This window comes from Chionomys nivalis, chromosome X (assembly GCF_950005125.1).
Source record: "Chionomys nivalis chromosome X, mChiNiv1.1, whole genome shotgun sequence".
Lineage (NCBI taxonomy): Eukaryota > Metazoa > Chordata > Mammalia > Rodentia > Cricetidae > Chionomys > Chionomys nivalis.
In genome coordinates this window covers 36,148,500-36,165,349 of record NC_080112.1, presented here as the reverse complement: position 1 = coordinate 36,165,349, position 16,850 = coordinate 36,148,500, and the positions used below count along the sequence as shown (strand labels likewise).

General features: G+C 40.4%; 1 long non-coding RNA gene across 2 annotated transcripts in view; it reads left to right on the top strand.

The window, feature by feature from the left end:
* LOC130867929 (uncharacterized) overlaps positions 1 to 16,850 on the top strand; it is an 82,874-nt gene that overhangs the window by 39,117 nt on the left and 26,907 nt on the right. Inside the window, exon 4 of one of the 2 annotated variants that reach the window (XR_009056485.1) lies at positions 1,269 to 1,340. The exons of the other annotated variant lie outside the window; for it this stretch is intronic. This is a non-coding gene — a long non-coding RNA (uncharacterized LOC130867929). The remainder of the gene's footprint in view (positions 1 to 1,268; positions 1,341 to 16,850) is intronic. 2 annotated transcript variants of the gene reach the window in all.

The window sequence follows — 16,850 nt, the reverse complement described above, 5'->3', positions numbered from 1 at the left end:
TTTTTTTGAGATCACTCCAGTTCTACCATCTTTTTTATTTTAATTTTTATTTATTTATATTTTTGGCATTTGACCAGAAACTTTGGACTTTAGTTGCTGTCTTCTGGCATGAACTGCACAACAGTGTCTACGTTTCTGTAGCCAAATGACTGGACAACAAACCGTAATGGGATTCAGCCCCACTTTCTTGGAACCATGGCTCTGCTGAACTCAGAGGAAGGTTTTGTTTTAGCCTTGTAGACTTCTCTTGGGGCTGGCTGTCATCTATACCACTGGAATACTTGGGGATAGAAGCCTGAGACAGCAGGGGGAAGGAGAGCAATGGATGCTACAAATATCAGCAATTCTCTTCATGGCTAGAGCCAGAGAACTTTGGGCAGCTCATCTTTTTTCCCTCTGCCAGCAGCCAGTGTCTGGCAACAGCGTGTTAAGCCTGAACTTGGGCACACACATTTTTGTTGGTATTTCAAGTTCTGGTTTTCTTTCCTAGGGCTTCCTGCTACTATTGACTTTGCAGACTCCTCATGTAACTGCTCCAGGTTTTGTAATTGTAAATCCTGGTTAAGACAGGGGACAGAGCGTGCTGACTCCATTCGTGTCTGATTGGGAAATTGACAATGGTGTGAGACTAAACTATGGAGGACATGAACTACTCCTTGACTCTAACTCTCCCAAGCTTTACATCTTTGCTTGAAAAGCATTTCTACAATCTACGTTTTAAAAAAATGGATAAAGGTGTGGGTACTGCTATCCCCAAACATCTCTAGTTCTATCAGCCCATGAAACAAAACCTTAAAAACCTCACTGGAATGGAGAAGTTTGTTATTTTTTTAATGTCTCTTACCTGTTCATTTAAGCAAAGAGACCAGGAGTGTAGCTTAGTGGTAGAATTCTTGCAAAAAAGCAAACACGCCAAAAAGCAAAAAGCCCTTTACTTCTTCCAGAGCAAACACACACACACACACACACACACACACACACACACACACACACACACTCAGACACATGGTGGGGGAGAGACTTTTTCAAAGTGAAAAATTATACAGAGATTTTTTTTTCTCTCTCTCTCTCCCTCCTTCTGTTCTAATGCCTCACTGAAGATTGAACCACCCTATTTTTTTTTTTTAAGACTCGATCCTCCTTGCTCTAGCCTAGGCAGCCTTTGAACTTAGGATCTTTGTGCCCAGCCTTTCAAGTAGCTGGGACTGTAGGCATGCACCAATCAAGCACAGGCAAAGTTAAGAATTTCTGAAATCTTTTCATTCCAGCCTAGAAGAAGGACCATGGAGATGATGCTCTGTGAATCCAATCCATCAGATTCACTCTCTGGCAATGAACAGGTACCTCTTTTCACGAAAAGAGCTTGGTTGTACATAAATTATATAGAGAGTCCTGTTTGGGATTTGGAGTTTTAAATATGCCTTATAATTTCTTTAGATGTGATTATCGTGACTAAAATAGTTTAGTGGGGATCTGGGAATAAGCTTCTCTCAAAGTTTCAAGTAAGATGGAAATCTCACCCTTAGCACTGAACAGGGAAATGGTTTTAGGTGTTCCCAGGGTGGTGAGGGATAATCAAAGACCTGTTGTTCTTGGGTTGGCGGCAGGAAGCCCTGTTGTGGAAGTGAGAATGGAATCTTTTAGGGAGTTAGGATTTACATTTCCAGGAGCAGGGCGGGCTGTACAGTGGGATGGTCTGGCTCCAACTTAAGCCCACTCACAGGATGTCAGGGGAAGTGTGTCTAAGGTCATGGCCATGCCACGTGGCAGACCAGCTGGATTCAAAGCAGGAGCCTCTGGCCACACATCCTGAGTTTCCATGGTCTAATGTAGAAGGATTGAAAGAGGGTGGATGCAGGATGCTGGCATGGGCTGTACAGTGCGTGGGCAGTAAGTCTTAAGTGGCAGTGGGTGGAGATCACAGCATTTCATCTCCTTTCCTTTGACACCTTTTAAAGATACAACCTACAGTATCCAGAGTCTTATGCCAGTGTCTGATTACAGGGCTCTTACAGAGATCTTTGATCTTTTGTGTTCTTAGGAGCAAAAGGGAAATTTTTATTTGGGTACCATTTACAACAAATGAGGAGATGTAAGTTTAGATTGAGAATTTGTCCTCTTCGCTATTTAGCAGTTTTATTGGGGATGATTTAAAAACCCTTGTGTAATTTTCAGATGTGGATGGCTGTGCAGGATACAGTAGATTTTTTTTTAACTTTTCCTTAGAGAAGGGCTGTTCAGAATGTTCAGTGGGTTGAGTTTCACAATTTCAGCAGCTTTATGGTGTCATGCAGTTTGACAGACTGAATTTGCACTTAGAGGAATGGAATGTATTTTTAATCATGGGTATTTATTGTGCCTAAGGAACATAGGAGAGAATGTCAGATTTCAACTGTAATTAATATTTCACTGGTGACTTTTCAACTCTACAGCAGCTAAACTTTACATTTAGGAAGCACTAAAAATGGCTCAAGTCAAAGCCGAGTGTAAAATGTGAAGGGTCTTAGAAAAATCAGCTTAGAGTTCTTGCACTTCCTTTATGCATTTAGTATCTCAGAGAGATCTCTGGCCTACCTAAATTCTTAATTTTGAGAGAAAACTATATTATGAAAAACTATAAATGTTCAGTCTTTTATGGCTCCCCAATAAATTATACAATATGCTGGGAGGAATGAGGGAGAGGAGTGAGAATCAACATAGAAACTTGGGTAGGCGTTTCTAAGTACTGGGGGGTATATGAGCTGCTATTATTAGGCATCTTTATTGAAGGTGCCGTATTTTTATGACTGCCTGCGAGTGTTCATTGAAGTGATAAAGACACTTGAAGCATTTATTTACTTCAGGTTCTTTCTAAAACTTAAGAATTCCATTCCTCCTATTGAGAAAGATGCTAGAAGGTAGCAGTATGATCTTTAGTTTTATTATTTGGGACGTAATGCCATATTTGGAATTTATGAGTGTGCCTTGGAAATCGGGTGCCTGGAAGACAAATCTCAAGGAATAGAAACTGAAGTTTACTATCATTAAGGATTTAGGCATGAGCTGCCTTTAAAAAAAAGTTTTTATGTCTATGATGAACTTTTTCTCAAGCTGTTTTCCAGTCATCTGTTGGGTTTCTTCCAATTTGCCTAGAGCTCTTTGTCATGAGGTGATAATTAGCTGGTGACCAAGTCTGCATTCAGTATAATTTGCATGAGGTATGTAAAGGTCATTATTAAATTGCCTCCAAGCCTTGGATAACACAAAGCTGTAAAGAGATTGTTAGTGAGCATAAAAGCCAGTGCTCAGTGGGATGGCAAAGATAGAACTATATCATACCATAAGGATACTGCTTTGTGAACATCACATGCCTTTACTATAGGCCAGTTGTTAAAAAGATTTCCTTTAAAATGATTTAATTATCCATTTTTATGTGTGTATGCTCTTGTGAGTTTATGGCACCGTGTGTGTGTACAATAGACACCAGAAGAGAGTATAGTGTTGGATTTCCTGGAGCTGGAGCTACAGGTGATTTTATATTACCAGGTGTTGGATCAAAACTGGGTCTTTGGGAAGAGAAGCAAGTCCTCTTAACCACTAGTCTACCTCTTTAACCCCACAAAGTTCTGTATGTCAATGTTTATATTATGCCTTGAAATGCATTATAGGCCCATAGCAGTTTAGAGGGCATGTGTTCTCATCTGTCCCCACAATGCTTTCTCTTCTATAGTGTCCTAAGTGAACAGAGAGCTGTAAAAATAACTAACCAGGACATCTCGTATAATATTATCATTCTTAGACATTTCAGAGGACTTATCACATGTTAAAACCTCAATGAAGAGGTTGGGCAGAGCTTGTAGGAGAGAGAAACTTAGAAAGCAGAAAAGGTAAGAATTATGAAGAATGGACCGGTATGGGAGATGGTCACATAGACTAATAGTGGTTTATTCTGCATGCCAGAAATAGCTTTCATCAAGTGACAGTACTCTGGGGATGCTGCACCTAGGAACTCGGGAGCATTTTGATGGTCCAAAATGTTTGCAGAAAGTTCATTGCATTTTTATGCACCATGCAGTTGTTTCTTACATGCCACATGAAGTCATCTAGAGATAATTGAAAGTGGACAAGAGAATAAACAAGGGTTTCTTGCAAACCCTGTACTGATCAATGTAGGAATTTTGAGAATCAGAAGAATTTCCCTCGATAGCTTGCTCTAGACACACTATCTTGATTGGTAAGAGGAGGGACTGTCATTTATTTTGCTGAGTAGGGACTAGGGTAAGAAGTGGTTAATAAACAGAGGGTTGGCTGTGGTAGTAACTTTAAGGATGTTACGGTGGTAAAGGAGGGATGTGATTTAGCTAGAACTGAAGGCTGCTGATTTTATACAATGAATGTATTTAATTCTAGTTCTTGGAAGAAGACCAGTTGTCTCATTTTTAATTGTAGCATCTACTTTGATTTTCTGGGAAATGATCTGTGCTCTCCTCAAATTACATTTAAAAAGATGCCACCCTGACCTCTGCCTGACAAATAAACAACTAAAGGATAGGAGGATACGAAAGAATCACTTCTCATTTAAAAACAATTTTTCATAATATCTTTTAAAACAAATTTGGAATATGGACTTAGAGATTAATGATACAATTAACTGAGTATTAACTTTTCATTTGGTAATAATTTAACTCCTATAGAAAACCTTAAGAAAACAACCAAACACTCCAGAAAATTATGTCTTAAAATTATCTCAGGTTGGTGAGTTGGCTTATGCCTGATAGCTTGGTTTTGATCCCCAGACTCACATGGTGGAAGGCTTGAACCAACTCCTATATGTTGTTCACAGATCTCCACATTCATGCCATGGCATGCATCTATACATATATAACACAATAATAAATTTACATAATTGAAAGTCACTCACTAGATGTGGTGAATTCATGCCTATAATTGAAACACCTGTCAGGTGAGGCAGGATGAGTTCCATGACTTTGAGGCCAGCATGGGCTACATAGTTAGTTAGTTGTAGGCAGTCTGGATCACAGTATGAAACTCTGTCTGAAAATAAAACAAAACAAATAACAAAGGAAATCTATCTGTTGGCCTAAGAAAAGTTTATGTATTCATTTGCTTATTTTTTTCCCCCTAGTGATGGTTTCTTAACAGCCCAAAACCTAAGAGGAGTTGTTGTTGTTATTATTATAAATTTATTTAAGGTACAACTGTACCTTATGTACTGTTCTCTTAATTTTTGTATATACTTTGAAGTTTTCTACCATAAACTGCTTTTAAAAGAAGCAGCAGAAAGAGAAAATAAAGACATTCTAGAGAAACCGTTGATCTGTGAAATGTTGGAGGGAAAGATCTGAATATAAGTTGAGGTATACCTGCAGTAGATACTTCATGTAGAACTGATTCCAGTGTTTGTGTGGCAGGCATGGAAAAAAAGGAGTAAAAATGAGTGAGGAGGGTCACACATGGAAATCCATTAGCTGTAGTGAGGGAATTATTATCCACCTTGCCCTTGCTGGCAGAAATCCTTCACTGAATGAACTTGTCTTATGTAGCCTAACACTAGTTCAGCCTACTCTGGTCATTGCTCTGCTGTAGTATCAATTCCATAGTTGTGCCCATTAAATGAGAACAAGACTTTATTTTGTCTTAGCTTTCCTAGAAGGCTCATTTCAGGGACACTGGTTTTTGTTGAAACTCTAAGATTTTTTCATTTCAACGGTTGGAGTCACTATCTTTAATTTTTTCAGATTTTAATTTTATGTGTATGAATGTTTGCATTTATGCTTGTTTGTGCAACATGTGTATGTCTGGTTCTGATAGAGGCCAAAGAGGGCTTCAAATCCAATGGAATCCATGTTTGAGGGTGTGTGTTGCTATATGGGTACTGGGAATCAAACCCTTCTCTAAGAGAGTCAGCAAGTGCCCTTAGCCACAGAGCCATTTCTCCAGTCCCAAAGAGTCAGTATCCTAATACCCTCAGAGATCTGTTTCCTTCACACTGGTAGAACCCTCCCCATTTGATAGAAGTGTCACTATTTTAATAGCCTTGAACTGTTGGTTGGGGAGATGGCTCAGCTGGTAAAATACTTGTAGCATAATCATAAGAACTAGAGAGTGGATCTCCAGCACCCATGCAAAAATTGGGCACATCAGCATGAACCTGGATTAAAACCATATGAATATTTCCTAATGACAACATGGGGTTGCTTTTGTTGGTGATAATTATTGCTAGTTTGTTTTAGCACATAGTGCTCCAGTTGAAACCCTAGTCCTTACATATGCTAGGCAGAACTCTGCTGCTGATATATACCTCCAATCATCTTTCTGGAGGAAGAATGTAAGGCATTGACGTAATTTGCTCCCTAATTAATATCTGGCTCATATCCTGATTTCATGTTATAGTTTGAGCTCATACTTACGTTAGACCATGGGCAAGAAGGTATGAGCAGTGAAGGAACTCTACAGTGGCTCATTGGCATGTTATTTTACTTTATACACTTTATACTACAGTATGTTTCCTACTTGAAAAACTGGGAAGTTGGACCAGGCATGATGGTGCATGCTTTTAGATCCATCACATGGGAGACAGAGATAGACACAGGTGGATTTCTCTACATTTGATGCCAGTCTGGTCTACATAGAGAATTTCAGGATAGCCAGGACTACATTGGGAGACCCTATCTCAAAACAAAGACAAAGCCAACCACTCCACCAAAAAAAATCCCAACCTTGGAAATGGGTCTCCTTTGACCTGTCTCCCCACATAGCTACATTAGGAAGATGGGGCTGCTGAGAAGCGCCTTTCCTGGTAAACACGTTCATGCTGCACTGTTGAGCACTGCTTGCTTACACCTTCAGTCTGTACGAGAAGCTTTGGCGTTTGGGAAGGATATTGGGCTTGGGATATTCCTGTTTCACAAGAATCTTTCTGTGAAATTGGGTGTCTTGGGTGATAACTGGGCCAGATTGCTGGCTTAGGATGAGGAGTAGGACTCCTCTGAGATGTGTTCTTTATGGAACTCTTCCTGACCCCCTCTGCATGACCCACTGCCACAGCTGCAGCTCCTTCTTCATTCTCTTCAGGAGTAAAAATGCAGGTAGAGAGACTAAGTCATTCCTGGATGATGGAAAACTGCAAACCTGTAAATCCAGCATATGGGGGAGGTTGAGATGGAGAATAATGTTCAAGGATAGTTTAGGTTATTAAAGATGATCTGTCTTTCAAAGGGGCATTAGAAGAACAAAACAACAAAATCAAAGGAAGTGATAGTACCAGTCCTTGAGTCTCCTATCCCTGCCAGTCATGTTTCAAGGCCAACCTTGGCACTGCAGCCGCCTCACCCTTGTGTCTTGGCAGTCATTGCTACTCATTAGAGTGCTGCTCATCCTAGAACACACACTTGAATATTATGAAGGCTGGGTGCTGTGGGAGTTTGAGACTAGGCAGGCAGTAGGGAACACAGCTGCTAACAGACACTCTTCTAGCTCCTGGCAGAAGGTTTGCCTTGGTCGATGTTACTGTGTTGGGCTCTCCCCCACCAATCATTTAAAGAAAGGATGGAAAAGCTGACAGTGTTCTTTCTGTTCCTTTTGAGTCCACATGCTTCCTTAGATGATTTATCATCTTTTGATTTGTCTGTTTGCTGTGGTGTTGGGGATAAAGCCTAGGACTTCTGTCAATACTGTACCACTGTGCATAATGCACTCGAGTTATATGCCCTGTCTGATTGTTCCTCACTTTTTTGCCAGGTCTCTGACACGTCTTGCTTTCTGAAGGATTGGATACATCATGTGTATTTCTCCTGTCTCAGATCCTAGCCATGAGATTGCACATTTTAAGGTTGAAAGGAATTTTTTTTTTTGTCAAGAGCAAACCAATATTGATGTGGTCTTCAGAGTGCCTAGTGTATAGGTGATACATACAGATCTACAGTTTCAAATGCTGAGACATCCTTTCCCTTTGTTTGGATACATCTTTTCCTTGTCCAATATTTGCATTTTGATAATGGAAACCAACTCATGCCATCTTTTCTACCAAGTTCCTAACACCTATTTCCTTCCAGTTGGGGCTAAAATTACAGAACATGTGGGGACAAGCCTTGGTGAAGTATCACTGGGAGTTCTTAGTTATCTGAGATTAGGAAGGCAGTGAGGGCTGGTGTGTTGATGAGATTTTGAGTAGAGACCACACTCAGACATCACAGCTTATAGGGCTAAGGATGTAGCTCAGTGGTCAGACACTTGCCTAGAGTACACTATCCTCAGCAACACTATAGACACTTGCCTCAAAACCCACAAAAGCAAAACAAAGAACCAAGTGGAAGAAAAAGAAAGAAAAGATACTATATACCTACACAGTAACACAACTTCATTGAATAGCTGTGTGTAATTTCATGAGGCTCCAAAATCCCACGACAAGGTGCAGAGATGGCAAAATTGAGAGTTGATAGCCTTGCTTGGTTCACTTTCTAAACCCACTCCTTGTTCTTGCTAAGCTTGCTTCAGTCTGTCTGTTCTCATAGTGGAGAACCCTCATAGGGCCATTTTCTTTCCTGCAGGGTAGCATGTCTTCTGTGATCCAGTAGACAGTGTTTTATGCCATTGTCCCTCTGGAGTTCCAGAAGATAACCTCAGAGGTGTGGGGACAAAAAGAGCCTGAGGCAAGCATATAATCTATTTCCAGTTTCTGCCTTCTCCTAAAATGTGATTCTGATTCTAATCTTCATGATAGCTATGTTGGGCAGCACCTTAGCTTTTCTTGCCCTCAAATTTTATAGTACAGTTGATATTCTAAGGATATGTAACATTCCTCTGCTCTGTTTTTGTGATTTTCCTGAAAAGTTTTTATGCTTATTCTGGAAAATTCCAAGGTTACACATCCTATAATCAGTAGTAGGGTTGAGTAGAGCTGGCATTTGGCCTGAGCATTCTGTGTTCTGAACCCCATTTGACTGTCCTTATCTGGGGTTAACTAATTCAGGTACCCCATCTTTTTATGTGTGTCCTTGATATTACCCTAAGAATTTGGAGGCTGCCTTTCATAGCCAATACCTGGAATATAGCATTCTTAAAGTCAAAAATGTTAATTTCATGTGCAGTACATTCTGTCTGGACCTCAAGATGCTTGGTTTGGAAGGATTTGATGTCCTCAGGTACCAAAACCTCTGCTCAGACTTTGTTGTATAGCTACAGATGGATCCTACCTGGTGCTTTCCAACTCTATGGGATGTACCCCCTTAGTGCTATTCCTGCTTATTGGAACCCTCAAGGTCATTCATGGAGACATGTTCAATCTTTAGTTCATGAGACAGATTTGAATAAGTCATATACTTAGGCGTCTTCAAGTTGTGTATGCTGCTTTGTTTGTTGTGTCTCTGAAGTAGTATTCAGTTTCAGTTATCAATGTGCTTTTGCTCAGAGTTTGTCTTTTTTAGCAAAGCTAAGCACCATTCACTGATTGCTCACAGCTCTGCTGACCACTTGCAGTTCAAGGTTTCCTAGATACTTCAGTCTATAACCACAACCTATTAGATTATTCTGGGTTATATTACCAACAAAGCTTTTTGTTGCATTGCCTTATAAAATGTGCATTGAGGTTGTCGACTCCCTTTGGCCAGTGTGGCAGCAGCAACAATAAGCAGCCATACAGGAGATGAAATCACCTAAGTCTGAAGAGAGGGTCTTAGACTTGTGATATAAAAGGTAGATGAGCTTGGAAGGAAACCAAACATGTACCAATATACCTCCATGGGTGCTCTGACTTAACTTCTCATTTTGCCTTATCAGAGACGTAAAGAATAGGCTCCTGCAATTGACCTGTCTGTGTTCACTCATCTGTTCTACCACCCACTTCTTCCTGAAGCCTCTGTTCCAAAGTTATCCCTTAGGGCAACCTGGAATGCCTCTCTGTCCTGTGCTCTGTAGGCCTCACTTCCTTTAAGTATGGTGCTTCCACATTCCCCTGCTAGGAGCACCTAGGACCTCCACGGTCATGGTCTTTCATCACAGCTAGTTCTTTTTGTTATGGTTACTATTACTGTGATGAAAGACCATGACCAAAGCAACTTGGGGAGTAAGGGTTTATTTAGCACACATATGACAGTACATTATCAAAATCAGTGAAGAGAGAAACATGGACACAGAGACCATAGAACGATGGTGCTACCTGCTGGCTTGCTCCCCATGGCTTGTTCACCAGCCCTAGGGTAGCCCCACCCACAATGACTGGGCCATCCGCCATCAATCACTAGGTAAGAAAATGCCTTGCAGCTGGATCTTATGAACATGGTGTTTTCTCAGTTGGGACTCCCTCCTCTCTGATGACTTGAACTTGTGTCAAGTTGATAGAAAACTACCCTGTACACCTTTGTTGAGCTACTTATCATTGCCCCAACCCCTTCATATTCAAGGGCCTCAGTCCTCCTCCTACCATTTTCTCCTCTTCTTAGTCTGAGCACAGACCCAAAGCAATAGAACAAACCAGTTTTGAACCTAGTGAAAGCTTCTATGTTATGTCAGATAGTTTGCCACAGTAACTGAAATAAAGCTGTCCTAAAACACCCTCCAAAGATCCTTAGATAGCCCACTCTCACAATCAAAAACTTCATATGTTTTATTTCTCGGAGTAAGGACTCTTTTGACTGGTCCAGGAAGCCCTGTTTAACCTGCTTCCCTGTGCCTCTCCAGCTTAATCAATCTCATTTCTCTCTTCTTTCTCCCCTGCTCATTCTGATATGTAACACTGGACTTTCTACTGATTTTTTATTCCTGAGAAGGTATATTTACACCTCAAGTTCTTTCCTCTCTGCCATGTCCTCTTCATTCCCTGCCTAGATAATTATAGAATCTGCTCTCATGACTACTTAATCTGCCCTCCCATGCCTCCTCTGTTCTTCCTGGGCACCTTATCACCACCTTGCCTATTCTGTATTTATTTGATTCTATTTCCTTTCCTTACAGTTTGGAAACTCCATTAGGGCAGAACCTATGTCTCTTGTTCATTGCTGTATTCCTTCAACCCAGCATAGTGCCTAGAGGTTAGAAAGTATTTTGTAAGACATTGAATGAGTGTATTTGGCAGTGTGGTCAGAAATAAATGGTAGAGAATGTGTATTCACCCAGTTGAAGGGAAAACCACAACATCTATATTTCATGTAATCTAAGGGGATTTCTCTTGGACACTCCCTGTGACCTTCACATTTCTAAAATAGGGGTGCATATGGCAGTGGAAGGAACTTCAATTGTTATATGCCCAGCACTGGTTATTATAGCTGTTGTTTACCCTGGCATCCACAATAAGTGGATCCACAGTAAGTGTTCATTTGACTGTATGTGTTGTCTGTTCCTGGTTCTGTATAGATTGTGCCTGCTTGTTGACATTGGGTCAGTACCCTTGTATATGCAGAAAGTCATGATGGTGGTAGGGAGTGACTTTAATATTAGGGAAGTTGAGGAAATGATTGAGACTCTACCTTTCAGAGCAATATGTCAGACTGTAGAAGTAGTTGGAGCTGTATTATGCCCCATTACAACATTACATACTTACCTGCTGATCCATTACAAGCAATGAAGTGAAGGCAAAGGGTATTTTCCAGTTCCTCAGAACAGAGCAATGAATGATGAGTTTGACCATCATCCATGTCTTTGAGGTACTATGTTATGTGTGCTTAAGTGGCAAAGTTTGTTACTTTCCTAATGTTAATCTGAAAGAATGGAGTTTCATTAACTCAGTAGTGTTTTAGTGTAGATGATATTAGATCTTAAAATTGTGCGGTGAGCTTAGGAATTTTATTTTTGTACATTTTTGTTAGGAGTGTTGATGTTTCAGTTTCTGTGAAAGCAAACTTTGCTGTTGCACAGGAATCACTCAGGGAATGGTAAGGGCTGGTCAGGCATTTTTTAGGGTTTCTTGATTTCCCCACTTAACATCTGTACCTCTCTGCATTGGAACTAATTATCCATTGGTGAGATTTGATTTTCTTCGTTGTGGTTGGTTTAAGGATAACTTTTTTTTTCAGACAGTTGTAAGTTTGCTTCTCATTTTTTTTTTCTTTGAAAATGCTGTAGGCTCCTAAGGTAAGAGGTCACCACTGCAAAGATGTCTGGATTTTCTAGCATCTGGTTTTCGACCTGTGTTGACATCTTCTACAACTGTTAGAAGCTGTGACATTCTTGTCTAATGGCTTATAGGGTGGAATATAGAGAAAAGGGTAGTTCCTCACATTCGGAAAATTCCTGGTCTTGAGGTGAGGCTAGAACGTTTGATTGTCATGACATGCTTCAGCTACGCAGGCTGAACTGGGAGAATTATTTGATCCTAGAATTGAGAGACCCTGTTTCAAATGAAAAGTAAAATGGCTTAGGGTCCAGCCTGGTGTATTCGTTGCTTTGTGACAAAATACCTGACAGAAGCAAGTCATGGAAGGACAAGGGAGGCTTGATATTTTCCTACTCACTTTCTCATTGCATGTGCTACTAACACAGCAGGAGCGAAGGCAGTTGGTCACATTGCTTCCAGAGGTGGACACTCAGTTCACGTTTATGTTTGTTTTTATTAAGGCTGGGACCCCAGTTCCTGTGGTGTTGGTGCTCACATTCAGGGTGACCCTTCCCTCTTCAGTTGAACATCTCTGAAAACATGTTCACAGACATTTTCACAGATTTGTTTCCTAGGTGATGGTAAATCCAATCAAGTTGACCCTGAAGTCCTTCATATCTAAGATACACAAGGCTGTGGGTTCCATACCTAGTCTCTTTAAAAAAAAAAAAAAAAAGAAGTGTGAGTTAGGAGGTGGTGGCGCACGCCTTTAATCCCAGCACTTGGGAGGCAGAAGCAGGTGAGGTGGATCTCTGTGAGTTCGAGGCCAGTCTGGTCTACAAGAGCTAGTTCCAGGACAGGCTCCAAAGCTACAGAGAAACTTTGTCTTGAAAAAAAAAAAAACTAACAAACAAACAAAACAAAGTATGGGCTGTTTGTATTTAAGTGGCTCCCCCACTTGTCCTCCCTATTCCAGCTTTTCTTAAGTGTTTTTTTCTGTTTAGAGCCTCAATACAATCTCCGTTTGCTATGACTTTTCCCCACACTCCAAGCATTAGGTAAGACTCTTTACACTGTCCACACCAAATGCATTTAATGTTGTGGTCATTTAAGGTCCCAATACCATCCTGCTAGTTACTTTTCCATAGGTAGCATAGTTCTGATAGTTTGGTCTTATGCTTGATAATGGTGAATCAGGGTAAATTAGGAGGGAGATAGTGAGGTACATTAACAGAAAACTGAAAGTGGTGATTTAATAGCTACAAGGTTGGGAACTAAAATTTATTGTTAAAATAGAATTCCTCAAATGAAGTAATGACTTCTTTTTATGTTCCCCTTTTCCATTTTAATGTATTTAATTGAAAGAGAAATACATCCATTTCCCCATTTCCTTTCTGCCCAGTTAAAGTTGATAACCTCTTTTTGTTTTATGATTATATACATGTTTTTGTATATGTAAAAATATGTGTAAATACTACCTACCAAGTCAGTCGAGTTTTATTGATGGTTGTGTATATTATTTCAAGGCTGACCACTCTGCATTGAAAATCAGTAAGGGGGGTTCATCCCAGGGAGAGGCTAATTGTCCTTATTGTCCTAATTGTCATTAGTTGCCTGTAGTACTTTGCCTAGGGACAGGACTCCATGGATTTTTCCTCCTTCCATGTCAGCATGCCCCTTGTTCTGGACATTTCTGAGAGAGACTTGCTGTATCTACCTCTTGTTTCTGCCTCTACTGACTTCTTTGCTTTGTTTCCTCCCAGCAAAGATCACCCACCTCCTTCCTGCACATCCGCTGTCCTTGAGCAGAGTCCTGCTTTCCAGGATGTCTTTGCAACTACATTTTTTCTTGTCTCTCTTATTCCGTACTTAATGACTGATTATAAACACTTAAAATCTGTGGTGCCTCTGAAACTTGTGATTCCCACGACTTGACAAATGCTCGGCAGCCCCTATACCCCCCTTGCTCCCACTCCAAATGTTTAGTGTATTAGGGAACAGAAAGTACCTAAACAGAGTGCTCAATGAATGGCTCTTCTGTTTAGGGTACTTTTACCCCTTGAGTTAATATTTAGAACATCTGCATGGTGCGTGTATGTGTGTGCAGGTACGTGTGTATGTGCCAGAGGATGGCCTTGTCACTTCTCCAGCACCATCCACTTTTTTTATTTTTTTTGGTTTTTCGAGACAGGGTTTCTCTGTGGTTTTGGAGCCTGTCCTGGAACTAGCTCTGTAGACCAGGCTGGTCTCGAACTCACAGAGATCCGCCTGCCTCTGCCTCTCAAGTGCTGGGATTAAAGGCGTGCGCCACCACCGCCCGGCACCATCCACTCTTTTGATGCAGGGACTCTTATTGGCATGTAGCTGCCTTAAGTAGACTAGGCTAGACCATGCTCATCAGTGAGTCCTAGAGAGCCAGGAGTTCTGGCTTGCCCAGCACTGCGATTACCAATTTGTGAAACAATGCTTGACTTTCTTTACATGGGCTCTGAATGAATGTAGGTTCTGTGCTTGCAAATGAAGTACCTTTGAACTGAACCATCTACTCAGCTACATAACCTTTTGTTTCCTTTGAGAGAGAAAGAGAGAGAATTAAATATGAATTGGAAATTTCTTTTAGGCTTTACAGTAGGCACAGAACAGGATGTGGCAAAATTGGGCTGGAGAATATTGTTTGTTACATAGGAAATTTGAGATTATGAGTTTGGAGAATGCTGATTGCAAAATAAGTCCTAGTAACTTGGAAGAGTCATTGAATTGAAGGCTGAGGATGTGGATAGCTAAGTCATCCAGTCTGAGAACAGATGTGGTTTATTTTATATGAACCCAGCATTAATAGATAGTTTATCTTGGTTAAGATTTATCACTGTTATTCAGGCAGATTTGCTGATAGGTAAACTCGGGTATACAAATTAATTGTCATCCACAAAGAACTCATTACTAATTAAAATTTCCAAATTGAGCAGTACAAAGAACCCAAGAAACTTAAAAGCCTTGGCATATTCGAAGCTGTTTTGAAATAATTTATTAGAGACCCCATTAATGGTACTAGTACAAAATTACTATCCTATAAATAGAAATGAACTTTGGAAAAGCTAGCAATATGATAAAAGCGCTGTTCTTTTTTTTCTGTGTTTTTAATTATTATTATTACAAATTTTCACCTCCTCCCCTCCTCCCATTTCCCTCCCCCTCCCCCTCCCCCATTACCCCTCCCTCTCCCTTTCCATGGAAGGTGGAGGACCTTGGACTTCCCACAGGGCAGGGAACCCTGACTGCTCTTTGAAAGCACTGTCCTTTTTGAGCTCTCTAGATCATTCTGTAAGGGACTGGATTTGTAGAAAACACTGTCTTGTTAGCTCTTGTGAGCTCCGTGCTTTAGCAAAAACAAGGGCAAGCAGCTAGGTGATAGAGCTCTTGCCTAGCATGCCTGAATACCTGCGTTCCAGACTCAACATTGCCAAAAGGGAAAATGCCCTTTTAACTTTTTAATAAATCCATTTTACCCAAGAGTAGAAAATATTAATGTGTTTGTTTGAAAACTTTTATTTAATCTATCCACTTTTCTGTTAACAAAGAAAAGCGTGTATGTATGTGCTGACCTTGAACTCAGGAGTCCTCCTGCCTTTGTGTCCTGGTGCTGAGATTATAGGTATGCCCAAGAGAGCTGATCCCCCTCCCATGTAGTAGTCTTGCATACATTTTTAATGCTTGATTTTTATTTGGCTTCAGTCCATTTTTATCTAATTATTCCTAGTAAATTCATTCATTCCTGGGGATTCCTGTATTTTGGTCGAAGGTTCCTATGGTAACTTTCTTCTTATTACAGAGATGCCCGCTTTCTTCTGGGCCTTTGCCCTACAAGTGCACTCATCAGTTCCAGTGGGTGCTTTTCAGAGGCTATAATCATTTTCTGAGTGATTGTTTTTATAAATTCTGAATTTGGTCTTGACTACGTAGTGTGTAACCTGGTCTCTATCCAGTATTCTCCTTGTGTTTTTCTCACTAACTTCCAAGGGCCAAAGATTATCTTACAGTGGACTCTGAAATAAAGTTTCTTTCTGAAATATATGTGTAAATGGAATATTTTTCACAGAAGAGGGTTGTCAATGAGTTCAAACTTGTGGAATTTTTGTCAAATTGTATTGATTAACCAATGCTCTTGCATCTTCCGGACAGTTTGTGAGAAAACAGTGATTGTAGTTAATTTTTAGTGAGTGTCACATAGTTGATAATTGCTCTGATTCATGATTATTATATTCTCTTTCCTTCACTCATAGCAAAACAAGCTTGATTTGATTTATATCCTTAGGAAGAAGAAAAATAACCCTAAGATTACTCACATGGCCGTGATTCAGCTTTTGGCTCCTTCCTCTTTCCTTCTCCTCTTCTCCCCCCCCCTTCTCCTCCTACCCTGCCCACTCCTGTATTCACTCCCACCCACGATGTTGTTGTCATCAAAGAAATGAGTCAGATCGTTCTTAAAAATGGGTGGGGCAGGAGATAAGTAATAAAAAATTTTCTCAGTGAAGTATGCGGCTTCTGTGTAAAATCATTTCAAGAAGACAGGCAGTTCCTTATATGACATGAAAAGCTTGGAACTGAGTCCAGTCCTCATCAAGACATGATCCAAGTGTCTTACATGAATCTGTGTAGTTTGTGTGCATGTTTGCAGAGTCGTTCCCATAGTATAGCCATGGAGTCAAGTTCCTCTGAGATAATTCTGATAGTGGAAATTTTATATAAACTATATACAAAGCTAATGTGCTCTCAAAGCAGAGTACTTTGCTAAACAGTAAGTTTTGTTTTGTTTTGGAGACAG